Genomic DNA, 22,501 nt, shown 5'->3' with positions numbered 1-22,501 from the left:
ATGAGTGTGCGGCAGCTTCACATTCACATACATGCAACTCATTACTAAGTTCATTTTCATTCAGGACCAGCTTTTGTCCCACTTAGTAGCTGCCATTTAGGCTATTTTAAAACTGAAAGAAAATGGTTCCAGCTGAAGAAAATACACAGCTTGTAGCAACTAATAATAGACTACATTCCTAATAACCTGTCAAAATGAAATCTAATGTCTCTCTGAAAAACCTTTTAAAAAAAACTCTTCTTATAGGAGCCACCATTTGTTACATTCACAATAGGTGTGTCATAAGGTTTCCTTTTTCCGATGTCATCTTTGTGCTATTTGTAGGCATGATGATGTTTAAACAACAATGTGGTTTCCTAGAATGGCTTCATGTTTTAATGCTGATGAAATGATCTGATCATCTTGAAGTCTAAAAAAGAGTCTAATTATTTGCTCTGACAAAGATCCCCAGTGAAATCTTTCACAGTTGAGTGACTATCATCCATTTCTGATGGAGGCGCCCTGACCTCACTGAAACTACATGTTGAGGAGAAAGTCAACACATAAATAGACTAACAGACTAATTACGATGTCCTCAATTTGAAGCTACATTCGCTGCTACTATTTGTTATGGGTGTAAGTTTAGCCTTACGGTGTCTTCCTATTGATATCTGTCTACATGGTGAAGCTTTGCTTGGACTCAGGAATCCACACCCAACTTGTTTATTAGAGACAGGGCTGCCATCATTATAGGCTTTAGTTGGGATTCAGACTGAAAACAGCCCAACAGCATGAGGGGTGTGTTGTTACAGGTTACTGATGAGGCAATCGAGTAGGATCCAGAAAGGCCAATCGGACCAACAGATTCACGTTTTTAAAGGATCGTCAGACATCAGAGCCCTGCCCTAGGTTTGTGACAGTTATCACAGCAGTCGTTTATCTCTTGTCAGGATGTTTGTAGGGTAAACTATAGAAATACAGTCTTCACATTACAAAGTAATCCATAAGGAATTTTGGCTTGCAATTTTTCTTTTCACGAAGCTGCATTTGTTCATGCTAGGGCTCAAACCGGCAGAGCTTCCATTAGCACAGGATTTAGTGAATGAAAAAATGAAACACTGGGTTTATACATGATCCATTAAGTTACCTACTGAGACTGAGGAGATATTTAGAATCATGTCTTTGGTTCTCAACTGGTTTAAGTGACAAGGAGATGTGATTTTAAAAGAGGGTACGAGTAAGGTGAGGAAGCAAATTCAGGACATTTTGTACTAAAGCCAGAATTACCTGTCCACCCACTGCACACTGGAGGGTGGATACCCGAGACCTGGAACCCATCTGGGATTGGACAAAATGATGTTCATGTTGCAGTAGGGTTCGATCACACTGGCCAACCTCATGCATATAATGTGTGAAGAACTGCTGATAACAATGCATAATGTGTGTGTGTTAAAACAATCTACCTATAGCTTACGCATAAAATAATGTCTCTTGATGGTCACTAGGTGCGCGCACATGTGTTATTAAGGGTAAACAGGCAAGCTGTGACCATGGTAACAGCAAGTGTGTCACAGGGTAACACAAACTCAGTGCCTCAGCTCACACTGACTGCATACAGCTTGGACATTAAAAACAAAATGCCTGCAGGGTTCAGGTCAGACTCAGTTTCTACTCTCTCGAACTGAAGATGAGTTCAGATCTCTGCAACCCTTAAGGACAGATAATGGTATTAAAAATGGAATATTCTTTGAACCTAATATTTTTATTTGATCATCTAGAGATATTTAAGTCAATAACTCCATCACAGTGTGATGATATGACTTGGCAGCATCAGCTGTTGTTTGATTTGAAGATATAATCATACATTAATCACTAATACAATGACTCATAATGAAGTGAAATATGGTTACTAACAACATGATAACATCCCATCATCTAGCAACTGAGAATTTCCCTTTGCAGAGCAGCTGACTTCACACCTTTTACTAGCTGTGAGTGCTGTCTCTGTCTTTTCATTCAGGCCCTGTCTACTGCAAATCCAAAACAAAGAAAGAAAGAAAGAAAGAAAGAATGCACTTACAACAGTGCAGTATAATTACTACACAGTCGACAAGCATCCTCTCTCCTTCACTGCGAAAGAAAAAAATCCAGCAGACGAGTCAAGATTACAGATTTCCATTCTCGGCGAGGAAGTGCCACAAAAATGACACTTATTCTGACACAAACATGAAAAAGAATGCGGTCAGGCGCACACATGCCCGCTGTGAAAATTGGCATCCTAAAACTGGAGGATTGTTTGCACTACATTGTTATCAGTGTGTGTATGCGGTGTGGTGTGTTTGTGTGCGTTTTCATGCATGTGTAAACAGTACCTAACCCAAAGCTTTCATAGCTCAGATTCCTCTGGTCGTCCATGTTTACAAATAGCAGATAGAGATTCTCCTTTAGCTTGTCTTCCCCCATCTTGAGATGAAGCTGAAGGAATGTTGGGGTTTAGATAGTGAAGTGATTTACCCAGAAGTTGACGCCAGTGAGTTGTTTTCATGGACACCGAACAACTAACATTTCTCTCCAGGTGTTTGGCCCAGTTGAAGTGAGACCTCAAGTGCTTCTGAAGCACATTCTTCTTGTCCCCATTTCTGCGTCTTCCGCCTCTTTTCAACTTTGTTTGTAGCTCCTTCTCTCTGATTCTCCCTCGGTCCACATGGGAGGACGATAGTATTTGAGCTGGAGCTCACGGGACTCAGATAAAACACTCAAAACAAAAAAGAATTCCACAGCGAGCCATGCACAGTCCAAGATATACAGGAACTTCAAACTACCAAACACTGTCTTCTCAGTATTTGATATGTTGGTCTGGATCCCAGGGACTAGAGTGGAGAAAATAACGAGGAAAGGGTGGATACGAAGGAAAATCATTGTTTGTTGGTGCTGAATGTATCAGAATACACAGTGTTTGGATCACATTGATCAAATTTGATCATCCGCACTGTTTCTTGCTGAATCTTTAGGACTGTCATGACATGCATACATGCACAACACATGGAAGACAATCTGTGCTGAGAGGAAAATATGGTGGAAACATGATCAACAGCTGAGTTAGACCACTATCTCTGTGTGACTTTCGATGCATCCATGAATCTTGCACAGGTTTCTCCACAGTCTACAAAACGTATGACCCCATAGCAACCAATAATCAGACATGTTTTGCAGCTCTTAACTCTGCTTCCCAAAATGTTAGTTATGTTTACAAGGCTATGCTTGACCTTCAGGTTGATTCCTGTGTGGTTCTGAGTATCACTTCTTCTCCAAGGGCAAAATGAGGCTCACAACAGAGCCTGAAGGGAGGTTCGAGGAGCCGGGTGACAGTGGAGGACCATGTCAGCGCTTATTAAAAGGATCACGTTCTCCTCTGAAGGCCCAGGGGGCTGGCTACTTCCTGTGGCCATGTGGCAAGCTCCAAGCCCTGTAAAGACAAGACCAAACAGATGGACCCATCTGACCTCAGGGAATTGAGTATTTCCTCTGAAACTGAAGCTGTTCTGCTCCTCTTCTCCGTCCGCTATCAAGATTACTTTCTCTGGTTTCACTTCTTTATTCTTACACAAATATCTGTGTGGCTTTTCCTCCTCGTTTCGTGAGGCTCATTTATTTTATGCATCACTCACTCTGTTTTTTCCTTCTTCTCCTCCTGTCCACCTCAGCTATATTTTTCTTTAAAGCTCACACCTCATTTCCTTTGAACCCACTCCAAGTTCATCTCCTACGTCTGCTCACGCTCTGCTGAGATACCACATTCCCTCACAGCTCTGACAAGACATAGCCTCGCATCCTTTGGCTCTCCGAGATGAGACAGTTGTGGGACAGAGGTGTCAGATCTCTGACTATGAACATCTGGAGAATGTTAATGTAATCAATGCAAATCAGATTCCTCTAACAGTCACTGACAGGAGTTTAGGGCTCAGGAGAGGGAGATAGGAACTTGGGAGAAATGGAGCAAAAAAGAAAAGGGAGGGAGCACCAGCGAGGCAGGGAAAGAGGAAAAGTTTGAGGGTTTGTGTCGCAGACGTGGTGTTAAAGAGGTGGGAGATTCTTTTTTTCTCTCACTGATGTTTTGCTCATGCACGTAGCTGCAGAGATTAGAGAGGAAACACTTAGATGGTGAGAAAATGGGGCCCACTTCATAGTTGAAAATGAAATCCCAACCCATGAGATGTATGATCGTGTAGCATGGAAGGAGAGAGGGGTTCAGGGTCACAGTGTGTGTGTGTGTGTGTGTGTGTGTGTGTGTGTGTGTGCGTGCGTGCGAGTGTGATTATTGTGCCTGTTGGTGAACGGCTGAACGTGAGAGTTAGCCATTTGTAATGGTAACCTTTGACCTCCCAGTTCAGGGCTGTCGTAACTACGTTTCCTCTCCCTTGGGTAAGTGTGTGTATGTGTGCATGTGTGTGCATACGTGCTGTCACAAGGGGGGGGGGGGTCGGACATATTTCCTGGTGTAGAGTCTCCCTCAGAGTGACTAACTGGGAAAATAATGATAATGTAGGAGCAATGAGGTCAGTCTCTCTCTCTCTCTCTCTCTCTCTCTCCCAGCCTCGACTGACCCAGATTGCTGTAACGGCCAAAGCAGATTCTGGTCCAACCACCCCCAACTCCCACCCTACCCCCCATGGACAGAGCGTGGCCCCCAGGCTTGCATGTGAGCCACACACTCCTCTCTCCTTACTCGTGCCTTTTGGGTTTATCATTGTGAAGCTGCCACTGTAAACTACTCCACAGTCTACAAGCAGCCTTAACCACTGATGACATCCACACATGCTGCTACAGTATGCTGTGCTCGCTACGTCACGTTAAATGTTAACCATTGCTGTCTGTTTTTGTCTTGTGCTGTATGTTTTCGTATTCTAAAGGCAAAAATATAGTATGTATTATATATATATATATATAGCATGTTTATTATCCTTTGTGTAACATGTTTTTCTTAAGACAGAAAACAACAAGACTTGAAAGGAAGAGAGGCAGACGAAAGAAGAATCAAGCCGAAGGAAGGATGTGAAGGACAGGATGAGGTGAAGAAAGATACTGAAGGGAAGCCTGTAAAAGGTATTTATACCCTCCTATTCAGTTGACTAAAGGACAGACGGGGAGGCAGACTAACAAGTATACAGCCAATATAGAGGCAGAGGAATAAAGCCAGGTGGCTGAACCAGACAGTATGCAATCAAAAGTGAAGATGGAAAATCCAAGGGTGAAATTTTTAGATAGCTTAAGAAGCCTTTGTGATCTGGACCAAAGCCAGACACCATGTAGCAGATGTTAGCAGCAAAGGGCAGGTAAAGGCTTATTAATACAGACTGGAGAGAGGTGACAGTTAACACAAGAGAGCTGTTATTTTGAGTAGGAGAGGTGCGATCAACACACACACCACGAGCCCTATAAAATGACTCCCTACTTTCAAATCTTTATCATACATTTCATTGGTATTATAACACACTGGTACATTTTATTGTGGCTGTAAAACTACTCTGTGTAATCTCTGCTTGAGGACAAGCCTGAACTATTACTGATGGAATTAATGCTTTATGGACCAAATACTGACTAAAACCTGTAATTACTGACTAGCGTCTTGCTGTGGGTTGGCAGCAAAATTTAGCAAATATGTTTTCTTAAGAGAACAGAGTGAGTAGGAAAATGTTGTTCTTGAATAACCTGAATGACACAAAATGTATCAAAAACCTTCTCAATTACTTTTTGTGTGAGTTGGTTGTCAGCCTTTCATAACGCTGAACACCCATCATGCTGTTCTTCTTTGTTTATATCATATTATTGAAATTGCAATTTCCAAGAAGCCAAGTGGGGAAAACTGGGATAAACCAGATTTTGACATAATTGATTTAGCTAATTTTATAGGAGCTATACAGTACACTGGTTGTTCATATTTGGCTTTGCTTGGTAACAAATACCACAAATATGAAACATAAGAAAAGTAGCATTGACTGTTTATCTGGTGTGACTACAAGGTTAGCAAGATGGTTAGCCTAACCTCCTTGGAATATTGCATGTGCACTCCCAAGTTGTGAGGTGGGTGTTTTTCCTGTTCATTGCATGAACTGCAGCATTATGTACATATTCCATTTGGAGAGTTGACAATAGTAAGATTGGCTAAACAGCTTTCTCAAAGTAGGAGCTAGTTAGTCTAGCTAGCTACGGTAAGCGCTGATAAGATAATCCTTTATTAGTCCCACAACAAGGAAATTTTTAAAATTCTCGCTACATTGAGGTGACCATATTTTCAAACCCAAAAGTGTGCCACATGTTCGTGCACATGCTCATATATGTGCTTATACATACACCATAGACATTTTCATCATGTGGGGCTGAAAAGATTTTTAGAAAAGACTGCCTGTTCAGTGTGACAACTAACTGTTAGCATACCGAAAGGTTCTATAAGAAAGAGCCACTGGAGTCAAAGTGTATGACTCATAGACTAGCAACAGCCTTGATGACAACACACAAATTGTTTAAAACATACAGACCAATTAGAGTTGAATTTAGATGCACTGTGTGGTATTTCTATTTTTATATTCATTTAGGTCATAGACAAACCTGGAAGTCTGGCCACTGTACACTACATCTTATTTTACACGTGCCATAGTCAGACTTCATCTCAATGCTGTGTTCACCCCACATTACAGAGAGATCTAGGGAGGGATAACTAACGTTAGCTGTCTCTCCCTGGTGTTGTTGCAGAGGGTGGTGTCACTAGAAAAGAAAATTACAGAAAACATAAATTCCTTCCTTTGATTAATGCAATTTTGGCCAAATAAATACACAAGTTAAAACAAATACCAAAATATATCTGCCCAGACACTGGAGGATGCTGCCTCAGTGACGTAAAATGAGTGATCACATTGAGGACAGCAAGTTGACTTCTTTACTTTGTTGCTTGTTGCAGTGCTGACATACACAAACTTTGTGGACATGGTTTAGTATGTCAACGTAGCAACAAGAAAAGTAAAGAAGTCAACATTCTATCCTTTTCCCTGTCTACAGAGCTTTTTAAATGTGTTCTGAGAAGCCCTGTTTATGATAATGGCAAAGGCTGCTTTAGCATGGATGGGGGCCAAAATGGAGAGAAAGAAAGAAAAAGATGCTGTTTCAAATGTATTACCCTTAGCGTGGACATGGATTGAGTGGAGCCCAGAGGGTCAAACTATCACCTTTCTGCCCCGTAGTTCTCCCACAGCTGCCACCTCCATCTCAAACAATTACTGTCAAAAAGCCCCCGCTACATACCACACACACTCTTGCTTTCTCAGTCACACACACATCAAACGCACACCCAGACCAACAGCAAACCAGCAGGGAGTTGTAAGATGTTTCTTCGAAATCCCCACACATTCAGCTGCAGACGTCTCTTCCTTGGTAATCTAGGAGAGTTTTGTGAGCTCCCAGAATGCATCAAGGGACACTTGTGTGGCACTTGTGGTGGGTCAGATTAATGCAGGCATGCTGTGTGGCACTCTGTGTTGGCACAAGGCACTTAACCTACTTCCATGAAAGCATTAAGACCCAGTCATGTTAAGAGTGTAAGCCAGGGGCCAGGGAAACATCAATTGTTTGATTTGATGACCTTGCTTGGTGAGATTCAGCACTTCCATCTATACAATAACATAATGTTGATAGTGTTTTCATTAATAGAGAGGACAAGGTGTGGTAAGACTTGACTGAGGAGCAAAAGCCAACTGTAATGACCCATAAACTTCACAAAGGTCACAGTAATCAGCTTAGAAGTTCACGACAGCTCCTGAGAGCTAGATGGCACGCCGCGTGGCAAAACCACGATGCATTATGAAATAAAGAGCTCAAGGCAGCCCCTAACAGAGTAATGTTATTGAGTTATCCCATAACTGGCTCAGCCAAATCCGCCTGCTGCACTTTGCTTAATGTACAACAGCTGGTGGCAGCTGAGGCCTGTGGCAGCCATGATGGATGTGATGTCACGTCGCAACTCCCGCCCACCCTGACCTCCCATGATTCCTCGTCTGCTGCAGGCTCCAGGAGAGTGGTGAGTGTGGTGGAATGAGTGGTGAGTGCTTGTGGTATGCAGATTGTCCAGAACTTATCCCTTCAAAATGTGCTTTCTTTTTTCCCAGAGAAGATGCAGTGGTTAGTTGGCTTGTGTTATTGTGTGGTAGTTTTACTTATGTAAAGGATCTGAATACTTCCTCCACCACTTAAAGTTACACAATAACACAAACTAACTAACAGATCGAGGCAGTGGTATTCCAGCAACTCCTGTGTTCTGTGAAGTAAAATGACTGTTTTTGTCAGTGGAGTCTGGTAGGAATATATAGTTATGTTTCTGGTTCCACGAAAAGGATCTTACTCTTTAGTCCTGTAGGAATCCTTTCCATAATGTCAGACAGAATAACAATCTGAGCCTGTCAGGGGCAAAAACAAGCACTTTAGTGGACATACTTTAACATGGACAATTGCCCATTGACTGGGTACATTGTTCATCAATCATTTCCTCCCAAAAAATAAGGTCCAGGTTCAAAAATACCAGAGCCATCCTTTAATCATGTCTATCCTATACTGTATATATTTAAGCCTTGGTCCTGCCTCCTCAGCTTCCACTGTCTCTTTTGAAACCATCCTTGTATCCCCAGGAACTACACCCACATTGAACTATTCAACACCTCACAATGCAGGAAGTGGTGTACCCTATAAGTCACCTGGGTGAAAACTAAGCATGTGGCAGCCAGGGAGTTGGGTAAACATGAGTCCTACAGTTATAGAAGTGTGCAATGGTAAAACAGTGGAGTAATCTTTTAACGAAGTGGTTAATTATAATTTATTTGGCCTAACCATGATCTTTCCCTAACCTTAATCACAATATAGGTATTGTACATATAAAAAGGAACACACAAAAGTACTAGCATTGAAGTTATTCTGGGGTTTCATGAGATTGTCCAATACGTGTATGGTCATAGGGTTGGTTTGAGCCGGTCCTCCTATTAGTATGCTCCAGAGCACAGCAAGTTAAAATAGGAACATGCTGACTTTGTCTTCCAGCACCAATACATCTGACCAAGTGTTCAGACAGTCACACCAACTTCAGTGTCAGCTTTGTGGCTCTTGGAGGTTTAGTGATGGAGGTGAAATGTGTATCGTGCCTGAGTCCATTTTATGTGTTTGCAGGGTGGGGTGAGGGCTGTCTGCATTCTCACCCTCTACAGACAGACACCAGGCGCGAGGTTCATCAGGTTGAAACTCCTTCATTCATGAGATCCCCATGCCAAATGAATTCCATCACTGTCGTCATGGCATTGTCATGGCAACCACTTAGACCCCTGTCATTGATGCTACTGCTCAGTCAACAGGGAACGCGAGAGCCAGACAGAGAGTAAAGCAAGCGAGTGAGAGGAAAGCAATATGAGAGCAGGAGGAGGTCAAAAGGAGAAGATGTGGAGTCAGAAATGAAGGGGGAGATTTACAGTGAATGACAAGATGATGAGAGTAAATTTTTCATGCGATCTGGCCATTAAAACATTTTTCACAAAGCAGAGAGGCTGCGAGCACTGGCTGAAATGAGTGCTACTAGTGACTGTGGGCTTTACACAGATCCAATTCTGTTAACAGGCACATCGACTATGACTGTCCCCTCCTCTCTCCTGCAGGGATACTGGAAAAGAGCTGGGATGCACAGCAGGTACATGGTTTATTAATGGGTCTGACTCTATTTTGGGACTCCATGTGAGGAAGAGTTGCCTGAGAGGGCAAAAAATGCACAGAATACATACTTGATATTTACATAATCAAGGGCATATAGGCTGTTTTTCTCCTATTCAACTGTGTTACTACATAGAAACGAAAATATGCAGAATATATGCAGATGTCATCATCACGTGACCACATGTTGAGTTTCATCACTCTTGGGCCCCTTCCTTAGTCATACAGTCGCACAATCAAACACACACTGACTGCTTCTTCCTCCATCTGTTTTCCTCTCTCTGTCTCGTTTTTTGTTTCACTCTACTACACACACACACATGTATATTTCACTCTGCTCTGACACAAGTGCAACACTCTACCCTCCCCTCAGACTGGGAGGTACAAGATTAATCCATTTGCACAGCGGCCGAAGGGAGAGAGGAGGGACCAGAGGGACCAACACAGAGAGAAAGAGAAGGGGAAGAGGTTTGAGAAAGAGTCACAAGCTGCTAGCTGTAATTTGACAGAGGGGCTACTGTATCTTTTACATTTAGACAGTGACAGTCAAAGACAAAGGAGTCAGGGACCCTTGGGTGTCAATGTACATCTCACTTAACCACAAACGTCTTATAAAAAATGTAATTATTAACACACTCCACCTGGTGAACAATGTTAGCACCGTCTGAAAACAAGATATTGTGACTTTGTTTGTATGTGCAGAAACTTGAAAGGCTGCTACTCTCAGATGATATGTGACATATAATGATGCAAGCTGATGAAAAAGTGAAAAGGGGCTCAGCAAGATGTGGGATGTGCTTCACGTTTGCAGAGAGCATAATGTCAAGGCTGATGAGAGTTGTCTTAATCTATATGAAGATGTATCTGAGCCTATGGGGGTTGGGAAAACAATGAGAGATAGAGGTTTGCTGGTTGATTTCATTCTGAGGAAGATGATTAAGCTACTTCCTCTGACAGTGGATTGTTAAAGTGGATATGGAAAACCGTTGTGTCTGTTTGCAAACCTCAACAATATTACAAACACCGTCGGTCAAACACGAAGTCTGTTTGAACTCCGACAACTCCCGGACTGGCTTTCATCACCATCGTGTCATTACAGTTGGTGCAATTGCTGAAGAGGCCCGGGCCAAAGCAAAGATGAGTATCTTTCCATTACAGTGGCCCCCCTCTCATCCGTTATCCTCATCTGAAAGGTGCGTCTTCCTATTGATTTCCTCCACCTGCCAAAAGCTTGGTGAACAGCTGCTTGGTTGGACAGCCACATTACTCATCCCGGACACTTAGCAGATATCAATAATCAGTCGTTTCCCTCTTCTCTATTTGGAATAACAAGGCCATACATCAGGTCCAACAGTCACTAGCTTGCTGCCAAACTGCTTGAGGCTCCAAACTCGCTCAGCCCTTATAAGGCGATCCAGTCTGTGGTTGGACAAGAGAAGCAGGAGATGGGTCTATAGGTTGGGATATTAGAAACTCACCCAGCAGTGACAGTTGGCTGCTTTTCTGTGTTGTGTTTATACCCAGCCCTGAATGCCGAGGCATTCAGCTCATTAAGCTTTATTCCTGCCTATTGCTGAGCTATTGTTGCCCTGAAACAACCTCTTGTTAGAGTGTGACACAGCACTTTGGGAACACTCACACATGTGACACGCTATTGATCAAACTGAAGACTGTGTCCTTGAGCAACCTTGAATGCATCTGTGTTAGCGCTGAGATGTGTGAGCAGCGTATACACAGGTGTGTAGTGGATTGTTGTGTAAACTCAAAGCCGAGCAGGACCCTCTGAAGGGTTGAGGTGTTTGATGATAGCACAGGAGCCGAGATAAAGCCGGTCAAAGCGCTCCGCCACTGCTCATTAATTACTCCAGATCAACCTGACCTTGAGGAGCTGGGGTTCACTCAGCCCATTAGGAGAGACAACTTGCCTCCACCTAGGCACCTTTCCCATGACACCCTCATAAATCTCCCTCAAAGAATTCTCTGAGTGTTCTGCAGAGAGCATAAAACCAGACAGCAGTTTAATGAGACACAAAGTTCTTTTAAGCAGTTTATTACCAGCCCATCTTCCAAATTCCGAGGAATGCCAGCATGGGATAAAAGATTCTGGGAATTCTGGGAACTTTTTTCCATTCTCTGTCCATTCACAGACAGCTGGAACACAAGAATATGATGGTTTTGGATGCCTCCACACTTGCAGATTTGTGGAGAAAATTGGACACCCTGGAATGTTTCAGGAATGAGCCCCCTTTGGGAAAATTCTTAAGAAAATGAAAAAGGAGCTGCCTCATAACTAGCCACATCGACATCCATCATACTCTGTGGGGACAAATCATGACACCAAATAGCCTTGATAGTTCAACAGTCTTTGCTTACCAGAATGAAACCGCCACTCTCCCTGAGGGCACTCTGCACCAGAAATCAGGCCACAATGGACAGTGATCAAATTTCTGCTGCTGTGCGTCAGTCTGGTCATCTCCCTGTGACACAGGTTCTGTGCTTATGTTACACATCTATAGGCTTAAATCCACCACTGACATCAATAAAGAACTGACAATCCCATCAAATTATGGCCTTCTATATATATATCAAAACCATTGTCACTGGGTTCAAGCAGATTATCTCCCACACTGTCCTGAATTGGGTCTGATCGGCTTACATGTTTGAGGATGTTATGGAGGTCCTGCCAGGAGCACCTGATCATATGGCGCCTAACCTCCTGAGACCTGCACCGACCGATGCCCTTGGCCCCAATACCGTGCCTGCTGTCACCCCTATCCCTCCTGACAGTGAGAGCTCCATTGTGGATAGACACTGAAAGTCTTCTAACTGCTTTCCAATTGATCTCCAGTCCCAGCTCATCACTGACCTATGATAACCTTGTTAGTAAGCCCAGAGGGGAAGACACACAAAGGAAGCGTCTCCCTTCGGGACTGACAAATGGCTTATACTTGCCCCAGCAGTTGTCGAAGCAGGTGTCTTTCATATTGTACCTGTCAGCGGGAGATATATTCATCCTGTTTTGTTTTTAATGTATCTCTCTCTCAGGGCGGTATCTCAGGCTCTGACAAGGAGTGAATGTACGAGAGAATAATACGGGCAGTAACAGTAAATCTTTGCCCAACCTGACTGCACTCATTTCCTGATGAGACACAAACGTAAATAACGGCCTGCTGTACCCATGCCCTCACCTCACTCCACCTCCTTCCCTATCCCCCGTTTCAACCAATCAATCCCCAATCAATCACTTGCAATCACTGTCAGGCAGTAGCCACATTGTTACGGGCTAGCCAGACCTAGGATTGCGGGAGGTTAATGCAGACTCAACTGGGCAGGTTGGTCAAGCTAGAGTAGATCAATGCTAGCTGTCTCAGCAGACCAGTGGAGATGAGGTCAGTGCTGCACAGCAAACGCAGTTGGGCAGTTCTGGATCAATTAAAGCACTGCTAAGATGGTAGTAAGCATGCTGCCACAGTGGGAAGAAAAGGCAAGCTGGACTGCCAGAAGTCTCAGTAAGTGCAATAGTACTGACAGTGTGATGATAAAGTTGTGAAGCCTGGCTTGAGGTCAAAGCCAACAGGCTGGGTGAGATTTTGACACGCTGCGGCCATTGTCTTTGCAGCCCTGTAGTCGTTAATCTAATTTAATAAGGAGAGGGAGCTGTACACCATTACACCCTCCAGGCTGGGGACTCCTAACCTCATTTGCATGACTGACATCTGAGGTCTTCAGGCGATCACCCGAACACACAGATACAGTAGACATTTAAAGACACAGTAAAACAAAAAGTTCCTATGCAGGGTCCCTGCGCTAATAGTTAGGCTATTTCTTGGCAGGTGCTAAAAAATAATACTTTTTGAGCATTTTTGAGCCAAAATGCCTCTCATTTCTCTTCCTGTTAAATGTTACAACATATTTGGTGACTCATATTGAACTTGGAAGTTTATACATAATATTTATCCTAATTAGTTAACCTGGCTCATCATATAATATCACAATTGACTGCAGTAGCTAGCAGAGCAATATGATTGCCGTAGGTGTGTGTTCGACTCTCAGTTAACAGAAACTTCCTCTTTCTGATCTAACGCTGCATTTATACAATGTTGGAAAAAATAGGAAAAACACCTTATTCCAACTGTGGAGTGTTCAGGTATTATTCTAAGATGGTTAGCTTCAGCGCTAACCTTGTCGTCACACAAGGTAAATATCCTAAATTCATTTTTTTGTGTATGTGTGTGTTACATATTTGTAGCAATGTATTAGTGTTAATATTGGATTTTATTTTGATGCATTTCAGACGACAGTTTGTTGACGTGTTTGTAGTTCTTTTCACCAGAGATATTGCTCATGTCAAAAGCTCGGAATTACAAGTTGGACACTAAGCTGACCAGTTTTTCCAAGTCGAAGATAAAAAAATGCTCCAGTTTTCCTATCACAGTGACTTTAACACAGTTCTCACATGTGCAGACAACAGGACAGTGTTAGTAAATTTGCCCTCACTAGCTGTCTTTGCATTTGTTTGTATAATAGACACGTGATGTTGAGGTTGTGTGTGTCCTTTATGCCACTTTTGAGCTCAGAATATCTCTCAAGAGTGAAATTTAAATAACCCAGACTTAACACCTCCCTCCATCTCCTGAATGATTTAATAACTCACAAAGATTTTCATGCCACAGTGACGGCCCAGCGCTGGTTCAAAGGGAGCTGTTTTTATGTAACCGTGTTTTGATAAACTGGAGGAGGACAAGAGAGGGAATTGGGGGCAGGAGATAGAAGGGGTGGGTTATAAATAGGTCACTCACAAACAAGCGCAACACACTGCAATGATGCTCCATGACAACCCAGCTGCAATGGCAGATGGAGAAAATGGAAAAGTGGAGCAAAATGACAACCAAATAATGAATCACGCCAAAGCGGAGTGAACAGACAAAAACTGTGACTGGAGTTGTATCACCTTGTGAGTAGGAAAGCCGTCCCTCTGCTGCGTCTCTTTGTCGCCGAACTGCTGCTTGCTCTGAAAATGAACCTGCTCTCAAATCCTTGCAGAGGAGGGCCAGGAAATCAGAATAACAAATGATCAGATAATTATTATTATTACAAATGTCTGGGTAAACAAGTTAAAGTGCTCTAATCCTAATTGAACCATGCATGTAAGTGTATGCTGCTTTGTTCTTGTGCGTTTAGAGAGCAATTCAGTGTAATCAAACAGGGAGTGAGGAGTCAACAACAGAAGTGAGATGGCTGTCTGTGTTTTTTTCAGCGCAATAAGAGGTGCAGAGTCAATGAATCCATCCCACACACGGCTCATTAAAACACAATGGCCGAGTATCGACTCTAGACATTTATTTATTTTCGCTGCAGGCCTTTTTCTGCTCTCTACTATCTCTGCCAACCCCCCCCCCTGCATGCTGCTGTGTTTGGTAGGAGGGGTGGGCCGCATTGTGCAGGGAAGGCAGCCACTTGGTAAACAGTCGAGGTCTGACTTCTTGCCGCTGTGCTCGGAGAGGGACTGGATTACACTCCCGACAGCTGCGAGGAGCACGGACGTAGTTTAAGCTGCAGACATAAGAACTAGACAGACAACACATGCACACACACACACATGCTGTGAATATACACATACTAATACACACCATGACACACTTCCAGAGAAAACCCAAATTTACTACAATGCACAACAGCCAAACAGTTTGTGTGGGCAAAATTAGTGAGATTTCAGTAATGGCTTTACTGCTTCCACACAGACTAATACAAAGATTAATACACTGCCATTTGCAAATTATGATCACTATTCATTTTCCAGTTAGTTTTACATGGTATTAGTCTGTAACAGAGGGAACAACAACATGACCTCGGTGACATTAAGCTCATTATGTCTAGACAGAACAAAACACCATCAAATATCCTATTCTTCCCTGTTCCACTCCTGGATGAGATTACTGTTGAATGAAGATACGAGGGGCGTGTCTGCCATCTTTTATTTCAAGATGAAGCCGGGATGTTGATATCTGATGTCTGAGTCATGTATACAGGCTGGGGGATAACCCTCAAAGCTCTCTCTCTTTCTCTCTCTCTCTCTCTTGGGCTCCCCTCCCCCCAGCCCACGCTGGACCGCCCGCTGAGGCACAGCAGGGCTGCCAGGTCATACTTAACACCAACCACAGCCTCTCCACAAACCTCCTCTCTCCCCATCCCCCACCCCCACCCTGACCCATCCCCCCACTCGCTCCTTAAATCTGCATTACAATGAAGATGGTAGAGGAGGAGGAGGTGGTGGTGGAGGACAAGGAGAGGGGGCAGGGGGTTTAAGGAGCCAAGGGAGAGGAAAAAACTGACGGGGGCTCAGAGAGAGTGAGGATCTCACAGATTGCCCCCCCCCCCAAAAAAAAAAAAAAAAAAAGCTAGCAGATAGCCCAGAACTGAGCTAATGAGTCTGTCTGTGTGTGCGTGTGTGTGTCGAGCGGTGGTGGGGGGTAAAATTCATTTGCATGTGGTTGCACGCAAGTGGTTGTTGTCATATATATATATCTGTGTGTATACTAAACAAACAACACTTAATGCTGCCAGCTATTTCTAAGCAGCAGGGGAGATGTCTGTGTGGTCTTACATCACACAGGCCTTTTTATAATGTGCAGGAACGCAAAGCTGTCATGAAATATAGCCCATTATGTTTTATTGGTCGGCTTTTAACAGTGTGGAGTGTGTCAGGCTATCTGCCCTCTCCTTCCAGACCATTAAACTGATTCTACAAGGGGTGACTGATTTCTCTTTGTGATTTTTGACAGAAAGACATGAATTTGATAAACAGCTGTCATAATGACTTATTTCCTCTGTTGATACTGACAAGTGCTTCAAGGGTACTCCTACTCTTTTACGCAACACTTTCTAATAAAGCATGTTTTATTTTTTAGTATTACTAAGTCAATAATAAAGGGTAATAGGCCACTTTTCTAATAAGACATTAATTCTGTAGTAAATAATATCAGTAATGCTACTGATAAAGCAGACAGCAAGCAACTTTTCATTGGATGCAGTTAAGCTACAACAACACTACACTTTTACCAAAGCAAGCTATGCTACAAGCCACTCAGAAAAACTAGCTGAACACTCTCATCCACTCTCGCTGCCCCACACCATCATATCTGCCTGCTTGTACTTGTACTGCTGTTACAACCAGATAATACTGGCCAAGAAATATTCATAATAGTACATAACTCTCTGTAAAACAAAATACTGTTCAAAAAGTTTTGGAATAGTTCAACAAACATACATTTTTATTAGTCAGCTTTAAAGATGCTCATATGCAAATGTTTTAAAAGTATGAAGTCCAGCTAGCGGTTTCTCTCTGCTTCCAGTCTTTATGCTAAACTGTGGTAAATGCTAACATCAGTATGCTAACATACTCACAAGGACAATGCTAACATGCTGACATTTCGTAGCTATAATGTTTACCATGTTCATTGTTAGTTTAGTATGTTAGCATACTCGTTAACACAAAGTACAAAAGAGTTTGATGGAAATACCATTAGTTTCACAGGTATTTTGTCATGTACAGAATTTCATGGCCATCCATAAAATAGTTGTTGAGATATTTCAGTCTGGACCAAAGTGGTTGATGGACCAACAGATGGACTGACATTGTCAACCATAGAACCACGTACACCACTAGCACGGCTAAAAGTTAGCCGGCTAAGTATGTACATTTTTTAGGAGGAGGACAAACACCGGCCAAAGGGTATTTTTGCAACATGGCAGCCCAAACGTCATCTATAAAGCCTTTACAATTGCTATATTAACCATTAATAATCCATTTATTAACGGAAACCTTTCTATCTAGCCAAAGATGACGTTAGCTATTGTGTTACATGTGAACTTGGAATCATTACAGACCTGCTCTGTCTGAGTCTGTTTGGGTTTACTTTCCATTCTGTCCGTAAGTCGTGGTGTCGCTCCCATTGGTGTGTGTGTGTGTGTGTGTGTGAGGGAAGAAGAGAACCACTGCAAGAAAGCGTGGGAGGGATGAAGAGGGAGAGCGGAGGAGGAAGAGCAGACTGTGATAATGATGAATGAGATGATGGCACACTGACCTAGTAATGCCGCAGTGCCGTTGCCAGTGAGGATGAGCTGCCCTACTACTGTACGCCCCTGTCTGCACATGCACACACACACATTGACTCTGCCTAGCCCCTACCCTCTGCTTCACACATTTAACACTTTCTGCACTTCTTAACCCCTCACCCTCTCCTTTTGTCTCGCCATCTGTTTTTTCTCTTACTGCCCTCTTACCTGGCCTGCATGTTATGACAACAGATGGAAACAAGGCACAACTGGGTGAATTTGCCTATAATGACTCAAGCCATAGCAGAGGCAAACACAGAGAGAAAGAAAGGAGACGTACAGTACATGAAACCGAGAGAAAGAATTTCTGACGAAGTTGAAAAAAAGAGAGCCTGACAAAGAGGTGGTGAGGGTAAAGGTTAAAAGGAAACCACGCTTCATTTCCCTGTGGTTACACAGAGGCTGAGAGTCTCAGCTGCGTAAATTGTGGGAGTCAGAGTCATCTAAAATAAACAAGCCAGAGATGATAATGCAAACAAAAACAACGCCAAAGCTATATCCTCTTCCACCACCCCACCCCCTTGACTGGGTTCCCACCAAACCACGTCCCTCTGTAACATCAGCCGCAGACGTCGATAGAAGCAGCAGTTGCCATGGTAACCGGCTCTGTGGCATGTCTGCACGCACGCAGAAATGTCTGCCACCTTAGGCATAGAGCGACCGAGATGGCGAGTGGGGTGGGGGGTGGGGGTGGTGCAGTGGGGAGGTTGAAGAAAATCTTCACACATCAGCGTGATCACTGTTGAGTTTCCCTCCATTTTTTTTTTTTTTTTTTTTTTTTTTTTTAGAGGTTGCATTTTCCAAGGTCCCCTGTGATGTGAACAACTATTTCATCAACGAGGCGAATCAAACATGCAAGCCTGGCTGAGCATTGGACATCCCAGCTAGCCCCCCCCGCCTGAGCCAGAGCCAGAGCCCGGCAGACAGATACGTCTGCACAAGCCCCGGCCAAGATGGCTGCCATGTGCAGCTTTGTTGGTTGCCTGCTGGTGAGGGCCTTTTTGCAGTCAATAAGCCAGTTGATTGAATTAATTAGCATCACAAAGGGCTTTCTTTTAAGTCTACGCACCCCTATTCATGCCAGTGAAGAGGGCTGTGCACCTGATTCTCCTTGTAATTTGGTGCTTGGCAATGCAAATGCTCTGTTTATACCAGACTAAATCAGACATATAAAATCAAATTTACATCTCAGCATACAAACTAAGCTGCTTAGATATCACCTTTAAGTAAAATTCATTCAGTCTGCATTTGCATTTGTTAGACATAAAAATGAAATGTTTTTATTTGAAATTGTGTTGTCGCCATATATAATCCACTTTATGGCTAACCTTTTTCCTCACATTATTTGATATTCTAATCCTTTTTTATCAATGTGTCTCATAGGATGACATTGTATTCTGTACTGATGTATTTAGACTATTAGCTCTGCAAAACTCATAACCACCAGTGTGTCACAAAAGCATAGGAAAGTACACAGGAAACAGCCTGCATTCTTGTTTTTGTGATTGGGTATGCATGAATTGCTGACAAACAGAGGAACCCGGGGAAATTACATATTCATCACACTGATATGCCCAAGTAATCTTCTCAAGGTGACTGTCGTAAAGATAACTTTTTCCCTCCCTGAAGCAAAAGGAAACCCAGAGACATGTTTCTGATTCTTCTTCCTGCGCTCCAGCCCTCCTCCATCTCTTCTTTCCTTTTCTCTTGCTCTCTTTTTTTCCTCTTTTTCTACTTGTGATGCTCATCAGTTTGGCTCGCCAAGAGAGAAAGAGACAGAGAGAGAGAGACAATGGACGGCTTTTAGCAGGATTTGAGAGCTCATCCTGTGTCAGGGCATGAAAAATGGGCAACCACACAAACAGGGGCATTGACTAGCTCAGAGGGGGAAAAAAAGTGTGTGAGGAGAAGAAGCATGGTGTTAAGCACGACATAAAATAAGTAGGCAGGTTGAGGCCAGAGGAAGTCCTCCAGAAATAATCTCATTTTTCTCAAGGAAATCAGGCCTTGTCATCATCTCAATGTGTGTAGTGCAACTGTGTGTGCGCTTGTGCAGAAAATAAATGGTAAAGCTTTCATAGTCAGTATTCACTACATTAACTACATCAGCTTTTCTCTGGCAAGTTTTGAAACACTGAGCTGGTTAGGGCAAAATAATTCCACACTAATGAAGAATATGTGTGTAGAGTATATTTATTCATCTTCTTGATTAAAGTGAAATAACAATGTTACTTGTCTGTTTGCTAAATATGTATAATATGAAGCATAAAAGCAAGGGCTAATGGTTCCCCCCCTATCTTTAGTCTATATGCTAAGCTAACTAGCTGCTGGGTCCAGCTAAATACTTACTGTACAGATACTAGAGTGCTCTCAATCTTTTCTGATTCTCAACAAGAACGTGAATACGTGTCAAACGTTTCAAACTATTCCTTCAAACTATTTTGTGGCCAGGTGCAGTGACTTCCTAGAGTCTCATTTTCCTTCTGGACAGAGCTAACTTCCACTTCCAGCTTCCAGTCTTTATGCTAAGCTAACTGGTTGTAGCTGAATTTTTGATGAATCTGTTTCTGTATTTTCTGTGCAACCAAAACCATCTTACAATCTCTTTCAGTGGTCAAAGCAGAGAACTTATTGTGAATGAAAAAAAAAAAACTCTTATGTTTTCCCAATGATCCACATCTATGAAGATATCACCTAAAACAGTAGCCCATGAGTGTCAGCCTCGTCAGAAGTCTCTCTGCAGAGGCTTGGATGCCCTGCTGTGAAAACATCTCTTTCTTGTGCTGATCAAACCAGGAACATCCCTTTGAACTCTGACAATCTTAATGTATAGGCCTCATCAGAACGCGGACCTGACCCGAGTGTCCCACATCAGAGCGCAATGCTGAATTCCAAAAACCACGATTGAGCAAAGTATGCTGGGGAAGTGGGGGGGGGGGGGTTAAAAACATCTTCCCAACATGTTCTTGACTCAGTGTGGGAGAATGTATGGAGTGGTGGTGGTTGGTTAAGGGGGGGTGGGAGCTGGGGGGAAGGGGTGCAGATTTTGTGCCCCTGAGGGTGTATTCCACTCTGGGAAGCTCAGCCCACTGAATGGATGGAGCTCATTCTCTTGGTGGCGTATGCATGCCTTGCATACCATGGTTGTGACATGTTTGTGTGAGTGTGTGCATGTGTGGAGGGGGATGTTCTGTGCGCCTTCAGATTGGTAAAAACAATGACAGCAAGGCGAAGGAGAGAGAGAGAGAGAGACATATGGACCCATAAAGGGATCCCTCACATGAAGAGGAAATCATAAATTCCACCTAATGAAGTCCTGTAATGATGACAAGCAGATAGAGCGCCATTTTGCTAACACGGGCTCATCTGTGGGATAAATGAAGGCCTTGTTAATGGGAAAGAAAGGATAATTTAGTTAGAGGTTGCCAGAATTAAGAGTTACGGCTTGTAAATGCAGCAGCTGGCATATATAAATGCATGTGTGACCCTGTCCCTTGACTGGCTGGGCTGTGGAAGCTGTCCACTGGCTCGTCATAACTCAGCTTAAAACATATGACCCCTGACCCCGCTGGATCACAAGAGAAACCCATCAGTTTCAGGCTCCCCCCAAAAACAAACAAAAAAAACAAAAAAACAAAATGCAGTGTCACCGCTGCGATCGTGGGATTCAGTCGTCTGGCCAAGAGACCTCATTACTGGCTGACAGGCTGATTCACTGTCTCCCTGTCTGCGTCGGTGACAAAGCAGCCCCAGTGCCATCGCAAGGTCTCCGCCGAGCGTGAAGCTGTGCCTGCGTGTTATGTAACGAGTTTACTCTTGGAAAGCTGGGCCTGTCACTCAAAATCCAGCGGGGGCCATTAAAATTCCTGGTCTCTCATTTAAATCCAAAAGAATCGGACCATCAAGGATCATCTGAGGATTTATTCTATAGTTGAAAGGAAGTCACTGAAACTCTGACACACGCTGGTTAACTTGAAAAGAAGTGTAGACACGGGTGTAACAGTGGTAAACATGAGCTTGGAATTATTTACTGCCCAGGTCCCCAGCCTTTTTGCCCCTTATATAGCCAAAAAAAAAAAGCCCACTCACAACCTCATATTTTGGAGGTGTGAATTATGTGCAGAATAAATATTGTTTTGTCTTCATTTCATGCTGACCTTACAACTATTTGTGGGGTCTCAAACCTTGGATTGGGAACCAGTGATCTGATGAAGCCATCTGTGGTGTGTCTGTTGTCCACCTGTGAATTTATAGCAACATTTATGGGATTGTTGGTCCTTTTTTTCCTTTTCTTTTCTTTTACCAATTCAACATTCCAAACCAACTTTATAAATTAATAAACTGAAAGCCAGTTTATTATTTTTTATTGAAAAGAAAAGTGACCTCTTTATTATTAGTATTATTATTAGTCAGTTTCTTGCAACACATGCTCAACAAGTGCTGAGGAAGTCAATGAATCAAAGTTTAAAAAGTCAAAAACGTCCAAAAAATCTTCCAAAAATCTTCCAGACATCTGAAACAGTGGAAAAAGTCCCGCTGATAGTCCAGTGGAGCAGCAGACTGTTGCAGAGACCGGGGGGTGAAGGAGGCCCATCCCCCGGCTGCAGATTGGACAGAGCCCGGCTGTCACGCCCGTGGGAGGAGACTCTGGTCGATTTTGAGGCGCGGTTGA

At 43.2% G+C, this 22,501-nt stretch overlaps 1 long non-coding RNA gene across 1 annotated transcript; it reads left to right on the top strand.

The window, feature by feature from the left end:
* Positions 1 to 1,796: 1,796 nt before the first annotated feature.
* LOC108897950 (uncharacterized) lies at positions 1,797 to 8,039 on the top strand. Its single transcript, XR_001963369.2, has 3 exons — positions 1,797 to 4,678; positions 4,970 to 5,082; positions 7,937 to 8,039. It is a non-coding gene; the product is annotated as an uncharacterized LOC108897950 (long non-coding RNA).
* The last annotated feature ends 14,462 nt before the right edge of the window (positions 8,040 to 22,501 follow it).

This window comes from Lates calcarifer, linkage group LG19 (genome assembly GCF_001640805.2).
Source record: "Lates calcarifer isolate ASB-BC8 linkage group LG19, TLL_Latcal_v3, whole genome shotgun sequence".
In the NCBI taxonomy this organism is placed as follows: Eukaryota; Metazoa; Chordata; class Actinopteri; family Centropomidae; genus Lates; species Lates calcarifer.
This window is presented reverse-complemented; position numbering and strand designations above follow the sequence as displayed.